Consider the following 17,454-nt stretch of genomic DNA (forward strand, 5'->3'; position numbering starts at 1 on the left):
CAAGAGTTAACCAGTGAATGCATGGGTGAGTAGAACGGCAGATAGATGTTTCTCCTTCTCAAATCAACAAGTTAAAAAAAAAAAAAAGAGTAAAGGAGAACAGGAAGTGTTTTTCCTTTACAACTTAGTGGAATTAATTATACAGTGTATTTACAATGTTGGGCAATCATCAACCACTACCTTATCACCCCAAGGAGACGCTGTATCCATTAAGTAGTAACTCCCCATTCACCTCTTCCCTTAGCTCCTGGTTAACTCTAATCTACTTTCAGTTTGTGAATTTGCCTATTTAACATACCTCAGATACATGGAATCACACAATATTCGTCGTTTTGTGTTGGCTTATTTTAATCAGCATAGTCATTAAGGTTCATCATGTTGTAGCACGTATCAAATTTCATTCCTTTTTATGGCTGCAAAATATTCCGTTGTATGGATATACCATATTTTGTTTGTCTATTCATCTGTTCAATGACACCTGGGGTTGCTTCTACTTTTTGGCTATTGTAATAATGCTGCAATGAACACTGGAATACAATTATCTGTTCAAGTCTGTGCTTTCAATCCCTTGAGGTATGTATACAGACATACCTCATTTAATTGCACTTTGCAGACACCGAGTTTTTCACAAACTGAAGGTAAGAACCATTACCAGCAAAGATTATGGCTCACTGAAGGGTTAGATGTTTTTTAGCAATAATTGCCAAAATGTTTTCCACAGAAGCTGCACCATTTTACATTCCCACCAGCTATTAAAAAAATTCTAATTACTCCACATCCTTGCCAACAATTGTTATTTTCCATTAAAAAAACCCATAGCCATTCAAGTGGGTGTGAAGTGGTATTTCATGTGGTTCTGACTTGCAATTTCCTAATGACTAATGCTGTTGGGCATCTTTTCGTGTGCTTGTTGGCCATTGTATTACCTTCTTTGGAGAAATGTCTACTTGAATCCACCTCCCATTTTAATTTTTATTTATTGATTTTTAAAGGGGGCAGAGAAAAACTGATTTTTAATTTTTTGTTCCAATTATTGACACAGTCCTTGGCTGATTCCTGTATGTACCCTGACTGGGGATCAAATCTGCAATGTGAGTGTATCGGAACAACGCTCTAACCAACTGAGCTACTGGGCCAGGGCCTCACTGCCCATTTGTGAACTGGACTGTCTCTTTTCACTTTCTTGCTTTCTCAACAATATCCTTTGGAGCACAAAAGTTTTTAATTTTCATGAAGTCCAATTTATTTTTGCTTAGGTTGCTGATAATTTTGGTGCCACTGCCAAAATGGCCTAAGAAACCAACACCAAATCCAAGGTCATGAAAAGTTTATGCCCTTTAAAAAAAAAGAGTTGTAGAATTTCAAGTCTCTTTTTTTTAAAAAAAAGATTTTATTTATTTTTAGAGGGGAAGGGAGAGAGAAAGAGAGGGAGAGAAACATCGATGTGTGAAACAATGATGGGTTGCCTCTTGCACACCCCCAAGTGGGGACCTCGCCCAGAATCGGACAGGCGACCTTTCGGTTTGCAGTCTGGTGCCAAACCCAGTAAGCCACAATGCCCAGGACTTAACACTTTTTGTTTTTAATTTATTGATTTTAGAGAAGGGAAGTGGGGGAGAGAGAAAGAGAAACATCGATTTGTTGTTCCACTTATTTATGCATTTATTTGTTGACTCTTCTACGTGTCCTGATTGGGGATAGAACCCACATCCTTAGTGTATCAGGTAGACACTCTAACCAGCTACCCAGCCAGGGCCTAATAGTTTTAAGTTAGATTTTGACTTATTTTTTCTATATAAGGTTAAGGGTTCAATTTCATTATTATTTCATGTGGAAAACTAGTCATCCCAACATTATTTGTTTAAGACCATCCTTTCCCCATTGAACAGTCGTACCAACTTTGTTGGGGGTGGAAAAGGACCCTACATGTAAGGGCTTAATTTTCAATTTTATTCCATTAATCAGTGTGTCTTGTTTTCATGCTAGTACCACACTGTATCAAGTTTTGATATCAGAAGGTTTGAGTCCTCCAACTGTGTTCTGTTTCAAGATTGTTTTGGCTATTCTGGGTCCCTTGGATTTCCATATGAATTTTAGGAGCAGCATGTTAATTCCTCCAAAGAAGCCTGCTGGAATTTTGACAAGGATTGTATTGAATTTATAAATCAAATTGAGAAGTACTGCCACCTTCACAATCTTAAAAGTCTTCCGATCCATGAACACAGATGTCTTTCCATTTATTTAGGTCATCTTTCGTTTTTTTGCAATCCTTTCCCTCAACTTCCTTTCTTATACCTAGAACCATGGGCATTTAGTTAAAAGGTAGAGAAGGTGTGTCTCCCACGTCATTGAGAAAACAACAGAGAAAATTGCCCAAAATAGCACATATAAATAATGCTGTCACAAACTGTTTACTTTATATTAACATTTAATCCTCATACCTGCCCTCTTAGAGCCTAATACTCTCATTATACAATTAAGGAAACTGAAGCACTGAAAGACTAACCTGTCCACACTCACACAGCTAGGCCGTAAGGGGTAGATCTGGGCACTGCACTAACAATAAATGATAAGCAATGTGTTCCAGAGCCCAATTTCTACTCCACTGTCTTGCCTGCCTCCCTGTGGCTTTTAGTGCCCTTTTCTCCTTCGCCTACCCAGGCAAACCTTGGTGACACTGTGAAAGATCAATTAATTAATGTGTAACGGGGTGATTGATTACTCTGAATTATTTCTCCTTAATTGAATTTTTGATGCAGTTGATCAAAAGTCTTGTGGTTTTAAAAACTGTTATATTTCATACTTTTCCCAGTTTGTTTTCTAGACTTCTATGGGTTTTTTGTATTCTTTTTAGAATGTCATTTACATACCAAAAGAAGAGAGTGCCAAATGTCAAGTATGTTTGCTGTGAAGTCTTCAACTCTTGGTGCTAGTGTGTCTTAAGTCTATTTACTCTCCCTGAGATACAGAGATGTCAAGCAAAGGGTTGAGGCGTTCTGAGCTTCAGAAAGCTCTGCTATGGAAAGACTAATAGGTAGTGGTCAGCCCTTTTCACACTACTTTTACAAGTCTAATGATTTCCTGTAGTGACTGCAGACTATTTATTCTCCTGCCTGCCTTGCTTATCTAGTAGCACAGTGTGGGAGTGGTCTGTGCCTGCACCTGGATACGTAAACAACAGTTACACATTAGCAGTAAATTCTCTCCATTTCACACAGCAGTAGTTGGTGATTTCCTTGTGTTTATGTGACCACATTGTTGACTCACATTTGCCTGAATAGCTTCTAGAAGGCTTCCTGGAACTGTTCATTGCAGTTGTTCATTTAGTCTAGAGTTCAGTTATACAATATTCTAAGGTATTCCTAGATTAAGTTGGATTGGAAATTAAAAATAACAGCTCAAGCCCTGGCTGGGTGGGTCAGTTGGTTGGAGTGTCATCCCATACGCCAAAAGGTTGCAAGTTCGATCCCTGGTCAGGGCATGTAAGGAAGGCAACCAATCAGTATTTCTCTCTCACATAGATGCTTCTCTCTCTCTACCCTCTCTCCTTCTATCTCTCTAAAATCAACAAACATACCCTCTGGTTAGTATTAAAAATGTATACATATATATTAATTAAAAATTAAACTATAATTATTATATGACCCAGCAATTCCACCTCTAAGAATATACCTAAAAGAAATGAAAGCAGGGTCTTTAAGAGGTATCTGTGCATCCATGCTCACAGCAGCACTGCTCACAACAGCCAAAACATGGAAGCAACCCAAGTCCCCATCAACTTCTACAACTGATAAATAGATAAGCAAAAAGTGATACAGACAATGAAATATTATTCAGCTTTAAAAAGAACGGAAATTCTGTGATATGCTTTAATATTGATGAATCTTGAGGACATTATGCTAACTGAAATAAGCCAGTTACAAGAAGACAAACACTATATGATTTCACTATATGAGTTACCTATAGTCAAAACCATACAGAAAGTAGAACAGTAGTTGCCAGGGGTTGGGGGGAGGGGAGAATAGTGTTATTGTTTAATGGGTATAGAGTTTTGGACTTACAAGATAAAAAGAAGGAGTCAAGGGGGAAAAACTAAACTATAATAGCAGAATCAATAACATATAATCAAAAAAGATGAAAAGTTATAGAGATAGATGGTAGTGTTGGATGTACAGCAATGTGAATGTATTTAGTAACATTAAACTGTACCCTTAAAAATGACTAAAATGGTAATTTTTTGTTATGCGTACTTCAACTAAACTTTTAAATAAATTAGTTGACCCAAGTCTGTACTCCACACTGATTTACAATACCCATGCAAATCAGTTTTACAAAAGAAAAGGAGGTTTCCCCTCTTTTTCTGCCAGGTGCCTACATGCCATTTATAGTGTCCACAGGCTATCAGAGGCAATCAGCCTGACTGACCAGCCCATGGTAGGATATTGTCTAGGCTTTATCTGAAAGCTGTCAGGCAAAGGTGTTGCATATTCAGTTTGAAACAGTGATCATGCAACAAGAAAATGTAGGTGAAACTAAAGTTGGACTAGAAACACATATAGCCTCATTCCAGGCTCAGGATTTCAAGGAAAATTTACAAATTTTAATGGTGGCATAGAGAAACTGAAAAGAATTCCTTCAGAAAAGGTTACAAGAAGTTATGGTTATTAATATGAAAGAAGAGATAATCAAAGGGGAAAACAGAGAACCAAAGTGAAAAATTTACTTAATAGAGAACAGTGAAGTAGCCATCTAACAGTTCTTCAAAGAGCCCAGAGTGACAAGTGCAGCCAAGAAGATGCTGCAAACACCACCGTGATTTGGGATTCAAAAAAAAAAACCCCAACTTAGTCCTGGCCTGGTGGCTCAGTTGGCTGAAGTGTCATCCTGTACACCAAAAGGCTGTGAGTTCGATTCTTAGACCACTAGGTTGCAGGTTTGATTCCCAGTCAGGGTGTATACGGGAGGCAACTGATAGATGTTTCTTTCCCCAGAACGTCCTCTCTCTCTAAAATCAATAAAATATCCTGGGGTGAAGATTAAAAACCAGCTTAATTTCAGCTTATCTGGAACAAAGAAAGACAAGCAGAAAGCTGCTTAAACTTAGGTACCCACAGGACTCACGAGATATTTCAATGACAACATATCCAGCACCTTTTTTTTTTTACATCAAGCATTAATAACTACATAACCGCCTACATCAAGTTGGCTGTACCAAGCAATTAACTTAATGTAACAAACAACTTCATCTAGAGTTAGGCAAGAATGGTAGGATAGGAAAATCAGCTCAAAAATCAGAGTCCAAAAATTTAAGCCCAGGTCACAAAGCCTTCTACAAGCATACCTTCTGGGTTTTAAGGACTGCACTGCAGAGCAATGTTTTCCAACTTCCTTCTCTGAGAATAAAGGTCATCTCCAAGGCTCCAGGGTAAAGGGTCCAATCCATCCACTATAGACCTATTCCATTATCATTTGCACCACAATACAGTTTTGTAAAAAGTAAAGGCATTTTTGGTCCTAGACATGTCTTCACTATATCTAGGAAGCCTCCCTACCTCTTGTCTAGCAAATACTTACCTTTCAAGATGACAAAAGTCACTTCTTCCCTGATATCCTCTTCCATTTCCCTTTTCCTCCCCATATAACCACTTTTAATACTCTCACCCCTATTTATTACTTCTGTTTAATCATTCCTATTTATTTATTTTTATCAGTATTTTTAAAAGATTGTATTTATTGATTTTTAGAGAGAAAGAGAAGGAGAGAAATATCAATGTGTGGCTGCTTCTCTCGTGCCCCGTACTGGGGACCTGGCCCGAAACCCAGGCATTTGTCCTGACTGGAAATCAAGCTGGCGACCCTTTGGTTCACAGTCCATGCTCAATCCACTGAGCCACAACAGCCAGGGCTCATTCCTATTTATTTTTTAAAGATTTTATTTATTTATTTTTAGTCAGAGGGGTCAGGTGGGAGAGAGGGAGAGAAACATCAATGTGTGGTTGCCTCTCATGTGCCCCCTAATGGGGATCTGGCCAGCAACCCAGGTATGTGCCTTAGACTAGGAATTGAACCAGTCTAGGGCACATACCTTTGGTTAGCAGGCCACTGCTCAATCCACTGAGCCACACCAGCCAAGGGTAATCATTCCTATTTAAACAAGACTCCTTCTACTAGACTGAAAGCTAATTTAGGATAGGGATAGTTTTATTCATCTTTATATCAACAATGACAAGTAAGCAGTGTCAGACACCAATAACTCTCCCCAAGTGTTTGCTGAACGAAGGAAAAGTCACTGTGTAATTCACCCTGGCTGCTACACACAGAAATAAAACTGAACTTCAATCCACCTTTCAAAACCGTGACGCCCTACTCAACACCATGAAGACTTCCCTCGTATCTAAATTTTTCCTAAGTAGGAAGAGAGCCAAAGCATTATAGATATAAATCGGAATTTTAAAGTAGTGAAAAGATATACTCAGGGGAGCAGAGTCACTGCTTGAAGCAGAAACTCAAAAGACAAAGTTTGGCCTTGGTTGGGCAGCTCAGTTAGTGTTGCTCTGATATGCCAAGGTTGTGGGTCCCATCCCCAGTCAGGAGACACAAGAATCAACCAATGAATGAATAAATAAAGTGAACAACGAATATTTTTCTCCCTCCAAAATCAATAGAGAGAGACAGAATAAATTTGGGCTGCATTCACTCCCACAGCTAGTACTATCATCTTCACTGCCTAACACAGTAGCCACTTGTCAGTTACATGTGACTTTTAAATTTTTAATTAATATTCTAATTAGTTTAACTTTTAAAATTCAGGTCTCCTTGGTCATACTGACCACATTTCAAATGTCCAAGAGCCACATGTGACTATCATATTGGACAGTTCAGATATGGAACATGTCCGTCGTCACAGAAAGTCTACTGAACAGGGCTACTCCAAACAACCCTCCCATGGCTAGTTGGAAGACACAGAATTCTTATTAGATGTTCTGGGTTATTGCATACTATAAGAATCTGCCAAGGAAGACACACCTACTATTTCATGTAAATGATTTTTCTAGAAAAAATTTACAGCAAACAGCAGGTCATTTAAAGATAAGTTCCAGCAGGTTCTCCCACCCATCCCTCAGGCCTCATCCTCAGGAACCCTTCCACCCACTACCTCAGTACAATGGCAATCATCTCCTCTGCAGGTACAGTGGCTTTGTCTCAATTCTATCTCCCTTACAATCAATCTAACGCAAACCAAGAGTTTTCTATGGGTCATTCCCTGTTCTAGGTGCTAGAGAGTTTTATCTGGAAGAATCAATTAGAAAAAACAACACAATTAAGTACTGTAACAGAAGGTTATCCTCTCCGGTATGAAGAGAGAAAAGCAAGCAATTCTGCCAGAAGGCTTCAGAGAACGTAACATCTGTCCCGGACACTGTGAAGGAGGAGGATTAGTCTCTTGAGAAGAGTTTAGTAGAGTAATGTACCGACTGGGAAAGATCCATGTATTAGGTAAAGAAAAGGAAGAGACAAAGCAGTACAAATGCAAAGATTCTTCTTAGGATCTGACCTCCTGTAGTCTGCTTAAGTATGCCCCCTCTCCCCTATACAATTTCCCTATACAACACTGTCCACCCCCTCTTCCATACAAGGAGGTAAAACAAGACTGTTCAAGCACAATTTAACACTGCCAAGGGGCTGACTGGTCCCACTCAGCACTCCACTTTATCTCCTTTAAAGCTAAGTATTACACCCTCTCCAGGGAGGCCTCCTTGGCTACTCTAGTACAAATTTTTCTTCCTCTCTGAATTTCTATTGTGCTTGGTCTACTCAGTGCTGTTTCCCAAATAACTATATAGACTTACACCATTTGATACTTTGTTTGCACTGGTAGAGAGAAGGTTCTGGAGCCAGGTGCTAGCGTTCAAAGCAGCTGTCAATCTTCAGGCAAGATACTCAAACCTTTTGTACCTCTGAAGCAATGTACTCATCAGTACCAATGGGGAAAATAATGGTTCCTACCATCAAAGGATAGAAATAGTTATTAAATGAGTCAACACAGGAAAGCACTTAAATTAAAAACAAAACAAAAACAAAATAAAGACAACCTCCTCACCTGAGGATATGTTTATTGACTTTAGGGAGGGACAGAGGAAAGGGAGAGAGGGAAGGAGAGGTAGAGGAAAGGGAGAGAGGGAGGGACAGAGGAAGAGACATCCAGACATCCATTTAGGAGAAAAACAGGTGGCTTCCCATAAATGCCCTAACTGGGGCTCAAACCTGCAACCTAGGTATGTGCCCTGACCAGGGATTGAACCTGCAACCTTTTGGCACACAGGACAATGCTCCAACTGAGCCACCTGGGCAGGAAAACACTTAAAATAAGTAATTCCTAGTATTATCTGTGAACTCCAATAAAATAGCTATACCTTCATTTCTATATTCCCTACAATGCCTAACAGGTCAAAAAAAGCGCTGAAGAGAAGTTGTGTTCACTGATGGAATTAAAGATAAGAAACCTTGTCTTCCTAAATTAATGAATAAAAATGTGTTGGTATAAGAAAGAGTTAATTCTCTAACCTTTTGAAAGGAAATTTTCAAAAGCTCAAGTTACTAAGATTAGGCATTGGTCTTCAAATTTACTTCCTCTAAATTACTTCCCTTCTTTTCTGGATTGGCCTTCCTCTCATTCTTCAAGTAGGAAGTTACTTCTTTTCAAACAAGATTTACAAGTAATAAACCACTGTATGTGAAACTCCCTAGTCTCTATTTTCATATTCATACATAAGGGTGGGAGACTAAATGTCTCTCTTTTTAAAAATTTTTATTTATTTAATTTTAGAGAGAGGGGAAAGGAGGGAGAAAGAGAGGGAAACATCAATGTGCCAGAGACACATCTATCAGTTGCCTCTTGCATACCCCCCAATCGGGGACCTGGCCCACAACCCAGGCCCTGACTGGGAATTGAACCAGCAACCTTTTGGTCTGCAGGCTGGCGCTCAGTCCACTGCGACACATCCACTAAGGGCTCTTATCACCTTAAATATAGCAAAAGCCTAAGAAAAGACTAGTGGTCCTTTAATATTTTAGAGAGTAGCAATTGTGAACCATGATGAAGAGATTCATTATGGGGATCAAAAATAACTTTGTTATTAAACAGCTAAAGTACTGAAGGTTGCAAATTATTTTTCCCATAAATTAGAAGATTCAAGGTAGTTACCTGAATATAGTGTTTTTCCTAAAATGATACTTCTCCCAATCTAGCTAGCAACTATTTTTTAAGGCTAAGAGTTTTTTAAAGCCTACGGCATTCCTCTCTTGTACTGTAGTAAGTGTTCCCAAGCAGAAGAGAAAGGGCCTAAAAATTAAGCATCACCATCACTGTTAAATCTTACCTTGTGAATAATCGTGATTATTCACTGCAGTTGGAGGAAGGTATAATAATCACATGCACGCCAATTCCTACCCCACCCACAAATTCTGGAAGAGGCCAGGTGACTAACACAGGTTCCCAGAGTTCCAGGTGTTTCTTAACTACCTCCCTGCTCCCCACCCAAAACACTACCACTAAACTTACTTGACCGAACATTACATTTGATTTTCAAAATCTGAGTCCCATTCTGGGTAGGTCTCAGGAGCATTCAGCATCTACCATACGGACTACTCAAATAAAACCAGAAATATTCATTACATGGATAGGTCCCAGGCAGACTAGCCAGAGTAAAGGGTTCTACTAGAAATTAATTTCAGCTGTAGGTGGCAAGAGAGTAAAAAGAAAGCCATTTACAGTAGTGGATGAGGAGCTACACTATCAGAGTTAATCTGGGCTCTGCCACTCACTAGCTTTGTGTCCCTTTACAACCAGCTTCCTTATCTGTTGAGTGGACAATGGAACCTTCTAAATAGAGTTGGTATGAAAATTAAGTAAGATATTACGCAAAAGAGCTTACCTATACTGAAAATAGATCAGAGTTTAATGATGTTTGTCATTATTATTTAGGTCTTATTTGGGCAAATTAGTAACTCCCTCCTTCAAATTCCAGAATTTGAAGACCAGTTGTTTTTTCCAAAATGAAACTTTTGCCAGTCTAGCAACTAATTATTTTTCCAAAGTGCATGTCCTATGCATACTTCATCCCACCCTCTTCCTTCTCATTTAAAACACACGTGTGCATGCTCTGTCCAGAAAGGATCCAGCCACGTAATATGAAAAAGACATTTGTTACAGACACGAAAACATTGTACATAGGACAATGAAGCAAGCCTCAGTTACTTTCTAGGCACCTTGGGACCTCACACAGTTCTCCCAACTACAGCACGATGTTCCTTCTGCTCTGGTAGCAGACGCTGCAGAACAAACTTTGCCTCAACACATTTCATGCTAAGATCCTGCATCAAAATCTTGGACACAGTAGTTTTTGGAATCTCCAGATCAGCTTCTAGTTCTCGCACTGTCAGCGGCTGATCTTTGTTGATTGCTGTCTGGCCACGTTCAACATTCTCAGATGGTTTGCTTGTTGCAGGCCTTCCAGAACGTGGATCCCTTTCAACAGGTTCTCGACCATCTTTGCAGCATCTGTGCCACACTTTTATTTGCGCTGCACTTACTGCATCGTCCCTGAAAGCGTTCTCAATCATCAGGATAGTTTCCGAGGAGGCATGTTCAAGCTTAATGCAAAATCTGACACAGATTCGTTGCTCTACTTGCTCAATTATTCTGAATGCAATGGCCACACAGTATATAAGCTCGCTCAATGGCATCTACTGCCCCCACTGACTAGTACAATAAAGTTGTCATTGTTCACGCATGTGCATTCCAGTCCACTTTCCTCGGCTGCCAAGTTACATGGATGTTGTGCAAACCTTTCTTGTTATATTAACAATGGCTGGGCTTTTTCCCGATAGACTGTGTGTGTGTGTGTGTGTGTGTGTGTATAGTGTTTGTCTTTCACTGCCTAGAACTAAATGCTCATGATTTTTTGGGTCCGATATTTCTAAATTCAGAAATCTTCAGATTTTAGAAATGTAATATGGTGCAAATTCCAAATATTCTGTAATACACCCAATGGGTTAACAGTTCTTCAGTAAAATAAATGAATATTCACACTAAGTAGGATAAAAACTAAACAACCTCATCAGTTCAGTTGAGGTTTTGACGTCAAATGAGTTTGTGATTTTCATAATTCTCTGTATGGCGGTTATAAACACCTTAATCCACTGCCAATTTGTCTTAAACACACACACTCGCCTCTCAATATATTTTTTTAAAATCCTCACTAGAAGACATGCTTATTGATTTTAGAGAGAGGAGAATAGAAGGAGACAGAGAAACATCAACATGAGAAACATTGATTAGTACATGACCTGTCCGGGGAATGAAACTGCAACCTAGGCATGTGCCCTGACCAGGAATGAAACCTACGACCTTTCGGTTTATAGGATGACGCTCCAACGAAGCCACACTGGCCAGGGCCTCTCAGTACTTTTAAAGTACCTTTTCCAGTGCCCTCAAGTCAGATTTTTCAATCACTCATAGCCATGCTGTTAACTTAGACAAGTGGACAGAGCCCCTACTATTATTTCTCTTGGGAAATTAAAACAAAATAGGCTTTAAATTAGGTGAGTTGGGGATTGAGTGCAGTGTGCTTAAACTGCAGGACAGTAATTTGAATTCCACAACCTCAATTAGTTGAATAGTTTTTCTCATCTCATAAAATCTTTTTTAATTTTTAGGGGACTTTTTTCTTTCTTTTAGCTGAATAATTTTGATAACTTGTTTAGGGACCACACATTTTGCAATACTTATTTTCTTAGGCTCACCATAAATCTGCCTCTACGCACAATTTTTAGCTTATATTTGCTAGATAAGGAGCCACCAAAGATGTTTGAAATAGTGTTACCAGCTTATAATAAGTACATTATAAAGACATTTATTAGCCAGACATTTGTTATAAGCAAGCACAAAACAGTTGTCAAGCCAAAAGCAGCAGCAGAAATAATTTGACTGAGTAACTGCTGCCTCTGCTGGATTGAGATCTTTACAGTACTTTGGAAAGATAATGAATAAATTTCCATGCAGATAAAATAATCACAGCTTTAAAAATGACTAATTCAACATACTTGAGATAATTATAATTTTACCTCGTAATTCTTCAAAGGGACTAATTATGCAAAAGAAACAGTGATGATTACAGCAAGCTTTCTACCATTTCTCAACCAACCATGAAATAAAATCATTTACTACAGCACAGCTTTGGACATGACTTAATTTTTACTTTTTCCCAGAATTTATTACTTTAAACACTGGACAGATTAGAAAATGAGTAAATAAGGCTTATCCTGTTGACATCTATATACTTCAATTATGTAATCCAATTAAAAATGTTTTTAATTTTTCTCTCCAAATAAGTTGTTATAAGTTATTATTGTACAGATGACTATTAAAAAGTAAAAGCTATCTAGTCTTTTAGAAACTAAACTTGAAAATTTAAAATGCAATTTTAAGACACATAAAAATCCTGTGAATTTCATTAAGAATAATAATCTTAGTGTATATAAAAAAACTTCCTCCCAACATTAGGTTTTGTCGATGTTAATTTCTGTGGGAGGTAGTAGTGTCAATACAAGCAGTGCAAAAAATTTTTTGGATGAAATCTGGGTACAAAATGACATATTGCAGATAAGGAAATAACTAAATCCCAAGACACTAATGTGAAATTATAAAACCCAACACATACACCCACCCTTGGCCAAAACAATAAATCCTATAACTCAGGTTATTAAGCCATGATTTCTTCCTTCTTCCCTCTGTCCAGAATGAACACCCCCTCACCCTTCCCCTACTCACTTAGATAAAACCTCATACTTCAGGCCAAGTCACTCTCTCTTAAGGCCTTCCTGTAGCTGCCAATTTAGATAAGGCCCCTTAGGTACACCCCCAACACCTAACATTTCTCATTTCCCCACTCATCACATCCCTCTAAAGTTCTTCCCCACAAACTCCATTTGTATATCTATTTTTTTCTTTTAATCCCTACCTGAGGACATTTCTTCATTGCTTCTAGAGAAAAAGGAAAAGAGAAAGAAACATCAATGCAAGAGAGCCATCAATTGGTTGTCTCTTATTCCCGCCCAGACTAGGGATGGAACCTGCAACATAGGTATATGTCCTGACTGGAAATTGAACCCACAACCTTTCAATTACGGGACCATGCCCCAACCAAATGAGCCACACTGGTCAGGGCTAATCATATCTGTCTTATTCACCACCGTCCAACAATCACACAACAGTTAAATGTTCAAATAACAAACTTGAAAAAGTAAATTTCCAGGAGCAAAAAAACTTTAACCAAAGTGCTACACACAGATTTTAAAAAGAAAACAATTACAACAGATCAGTTGTATGCACTAGTGGTGAGTCTACCTCTTAGCGTACTTTGCTTTAAAAATTCAAGAATCCGAAAATTCAATAATGTATAACACAAGGAGTGTTAAAACTCAGCCCTGGCTGGCGTGGCTCAGTGGATTGAGTCCCGGCCTGTAAACCAACGGGTCATGGTTTGATTCCCAGTCAGGGCACCTGCTTGGATTGTGTGCCAGGTCCCTAGCAGGGAGAGCATGAGGCCACCATACATTGGTCTTTCTCTCCCTCTCTTTCTCCTTTTCTTCTCCTCTCTCTAAAATAAATCTTAAAAATATTAAAAAAACAAACAGACCCAGAATTCCCCTCTGAACTCATTTCTTATCTCAGACAACTATTTAAGTCTAATTGGCCAGTAGCTCAGTTCACAGTAATTTAGAAAAATACACGCTTGGATGAGAAGAGGTACAACCTTTGACAAAAAGGAAGGAAACAGAAAACCCTGCTAACTGGACTCAGAAATGTAAAATGAGGAGCAAAGGAAGTGTCATTCAGGCCAGGCCAAAGTCCTAGACTGGGGCAACAGCCTCCAAGGACAGACCTCAATCATTACACATGGACGCTGAAGACCCAGATACTGTAAGACAGGAAAAAGACATAAGCTACAAAAACAAGTTTTAAAGCTTAAAGAAGTAAACTTTAGTTATCGAGAACACAATGATGCTACTTCAGTCGTTTTAAGATCTCAATTTTTCTCCAAGACCAATACTGCCTTTCCCTAAACACACATGAATCCCAGGAGTTTAAAAGTTGTCCTACAATGCATCCTCTTGAAGTAAAGCTATCAGAACTATAAAACTGAAAATAAAGGTCAAAATGCAGCCTCTTCTCCAAACAGTCCTAAAAGTAACAACCAAACTACAATCAAATTTTTGTTCAAACAATATACCTGGCTGAAAGAAAATGTATCCCTTTTATAAACACGCCCTTTTCTAACACCCTCCATTCCCCCGGTTTTCAGCCTTTGTTAAAGCATACATCTTAAATGAACAGGATACATACTGCTTTATTAAGTCAGAGGACCAAAAAAACCCCCTATATTTAAATAGTTTCAATGCAGTGGGCAGAAACCTATCATAGAAACTCCAAGCTCACCCACACCCAGGACTGTGCCTGACACACAGGAAACACCACTAAACATTTGGGAAATTAAATTGAAAACATAAAGCCATTTATTTTGTTTACAGACTGCATAGGAAACCTCTGGCAAAAAAGCCCAAACTACCATCTGTCCGTTTGTTCATAATAAGCTTGAGCTTGGTACTGCCATTATTTGGCCATCTTGATCAAGCAGTTGCCAAGGTTTGAAGCTAGTTCAAGGGTCCTTGGAGAGGGAGAGCAGCATGCCAAAGGCACATAAAGGCAAGCAGAGGAGAGTGACAAAGCCTCCAATATAATGCCAGCTCAGAGTCACCCAGACTTAAATTCTTTGGGAGGTGGAAGGGCAAGAAACACTGCTGAGGGAACATACCTACTGGGCATCCTATCAACCACTTCAAAATGTCAATATTCCAAGGTTAACCTTAAATGGATGCACAGAATCAGGATGTGCTTCGCGTAGCCTAACTCTCCACTACACTGCCCCCAACAGGAGAAGAATGAACTAAGAGGTAGTAGCCCCACCAAGGCTACTACTAATGACCTGTCGGTGTTTTTCCAGTGATGACAATGCTCAGCCGAGCACTATGCATTCTGGCACAAACATCTTTATTCCTCTCAATGCTCCACAATAAAATATTAAACTCTTCAGGGTGGGGCCTGAACGTCCATTTAAATTTTTTTTTTTTTAACTGAGGTGAAGATCACATAACATAGTTAACCGTTTTACAGCACGCAACTTCAGTGATATTTAGTGCATTAGCAGTGTTGTGCAACCACCAACACTATCTAGTTCCAAAACATTTTCATTACCACGAAAGAAAATCCGCACCCATTACGTAGTCAGCCCCTATTTCACCCTCCCCCAGCACCTGGCAACCACCGATTGGCTTTCTGTCTCTATGTATTTACCTATTCTAGGCATTTCATATAAATGGGATCATATAATATGTGGCCTTTGTGTCTGGCTTCATTTACTCAGCATGATGCTTTCAAGGTTCATCCATGTTGGAGCATGTACCAGTGCTTCATCTTTTTTAAATGGCTGAATAATATTCCATTGTATGGCATATAGCACATTTCTTTAACCATTCACCTGTTGATAGACATTTCCACCTTTTGGCTTAGTGCTGCTATGACCATTTATGTACAAGTGTTTGAGTACCTACTTTCAATTCTTTTGGGTTTATATCTAGGAATGAATGGAATTGCTGGGTCATAGGGTAATTCTGTATTTAACTATTTGAGAAATCATCAAACTATTTTCCACAGTGTATACTTTGAAATATCTTGCCAAATAATCACCAAGACCTACCGTTAAGGGGAAAGAATAAGATGCATTAACAGTGTGATGAGCAAGTATGTACCTAAAAAAGGAAAAATATATTATACATATAGACACTGTATCTCCAGAAGGATACATAAGACGCAGTTACATGGTTTTCTCTGAAGCAAGGGCCTTGGGAGGCTGAGATACAAGAAAGGCTTCATTTTCATGCTTATCCCGTTTGCACTGTTTCATATTTATTATGCTTTATCAACCCCCTTGCTCTAAAGACATTCTTAAAACCCCAAAGGAAGCAATACTATGACAGGAGAACTGAGCTCTGGGGTAGGAAGAATATCCTTTTTTAAAAATTAGTATGTATTTATTTATTTTTAGAGAGAGAGAGAGAAACATCAATGCATGGTTGCCTCTCGTATACCCGCCACTGGGGGCCCTGCCGCAACCCAGGCATGTGACCTGACTGGAAATCTAACTGACCAGCACTCAATCCACTGAGCCACACCAGCCAGGGCAAATATCCATTTTTTATTATAAATCTTATTGTATGTTTTCTTAATGTAGTGCATTTTTTCCTTTTTAAGTTATGTTAAATACACATAAAACTTAACATCTTAACCATTTTTAAGAATAAATTTCAGTGGTATTAAGGACATTCACACTGCTATGCATCCATCATCACCATCCATCCCCATAATTCTTTTCATCTTATAAATCTGAAACTCTATACCCGTTAAATATTAACATCCCATTTTCCCCCTTCACAACCACCACCAGTTTACTTTCTATCTTTACTATTTTGGCAACTCTAAGTACCTCATGTAAGTAGAATTATACAGTATTTATCTTTTATAACTGGATTTTTTTACACTTAGCATAATGTACCACTGTTCTTCTGTACTGTAGAATTCCTTTTTGAGGTTAAAAAATATTCCACTGTATATATATATATGCCACATTTTGCTTATGCATTCATCTCTGGATGAACACCTGGGTTGCTTCCACATTTTAGCTAGTGTGAATAATGCTATAAAGGGTGTACAAATCTCTCTTTGAGATCCTGCTTTCAATTCTTTGGGAAATACCTGCTTTGCCGTGTATAATGCGCACCCCCATTTTTGGCCGAAACTTTCCGGAAAAAAATCTTTCTTTTAAATTTTTTTTAAAAAGATTTTATTTATTTATTTTTAGAGAGGGAGAAAGAGAGGGAGAGAAACATCAATGTGTGGTTGCCCCTCATGTGCTCCCAAATGGGGACGGGGCCCGAAACCCTGGCATGAGCCCTGACTGGGAACTGAACTGACCACCTTTGGGTTTGCAGGCCCGTGCTCAATCCACTGAGCTACACCAGCCAGGACTCTTTTTAATTTTTTAATTTGTTTTAGGTACTTGTTTTTTGTATCACAAAGGAATTTTAGCATTTATTTTTGAACACACAGATAACGTGATTGCTTTCTAGAGTTACACTTTTAATGCATAAGTATACGTAAACGAATTAAAAATATTTCTATAGATACAGAATTAGTACTACCATGTATAATGTACATACTTATTTTCCCTCAAAAATTTGGGCAAAAAGTGAGTATTGTACATGGCAAAATACAGTACACCCAAAAGTAGAATTGCTGGATCATATGGTAATTCAATTGTTAACTTTTTGAGTAAC

The 17,454-nt window shown here is 38.6% G+C and overlaps 1 protein-coding gene across 3 annotated transcripts in view; it reads right to left on the reverse strand.

The window, feature by feature from the left end:
* Positions 1-17,454, reverse strand: part of RHOA (ras homolog family member A) — a 44,936-nt gene that overhangs the window by 17,364 nt on the left and 10,118 nt on the right. The window contains exon 3 of one of the 3 annotated variants that reach the window (XM_053929246.2): positions 15,819-15,870. The exons of the other annotated variants lie outside the window; for them this stretch is intronic. The gene's annotated coding sequence lies outside the window, so the exon portion shown is untranslated. The remainder of the gene's footprint in view (positions 1-15,818; positions 15,871-17,454) is intronic. 3 annotated transcript variants of the gene reach the window in all.

The sequence above is a fragment of the Desmodus rotundus genome, chromosome 8, assembly GCF_022682495.2.
Source record: "Desmodus rotundus isolate HL8 chromosome 8, HLdesRot8A.1, whole genome shotgun sequence".
In the NCBI taxonomy this organism is placed as follows: domain Eukaryota; kingdom Metazoa; phylum Chordata; class Mammalia; order Chiroptera; family Phyllostomidae; genus Desmodus; species Desmodus rotundus.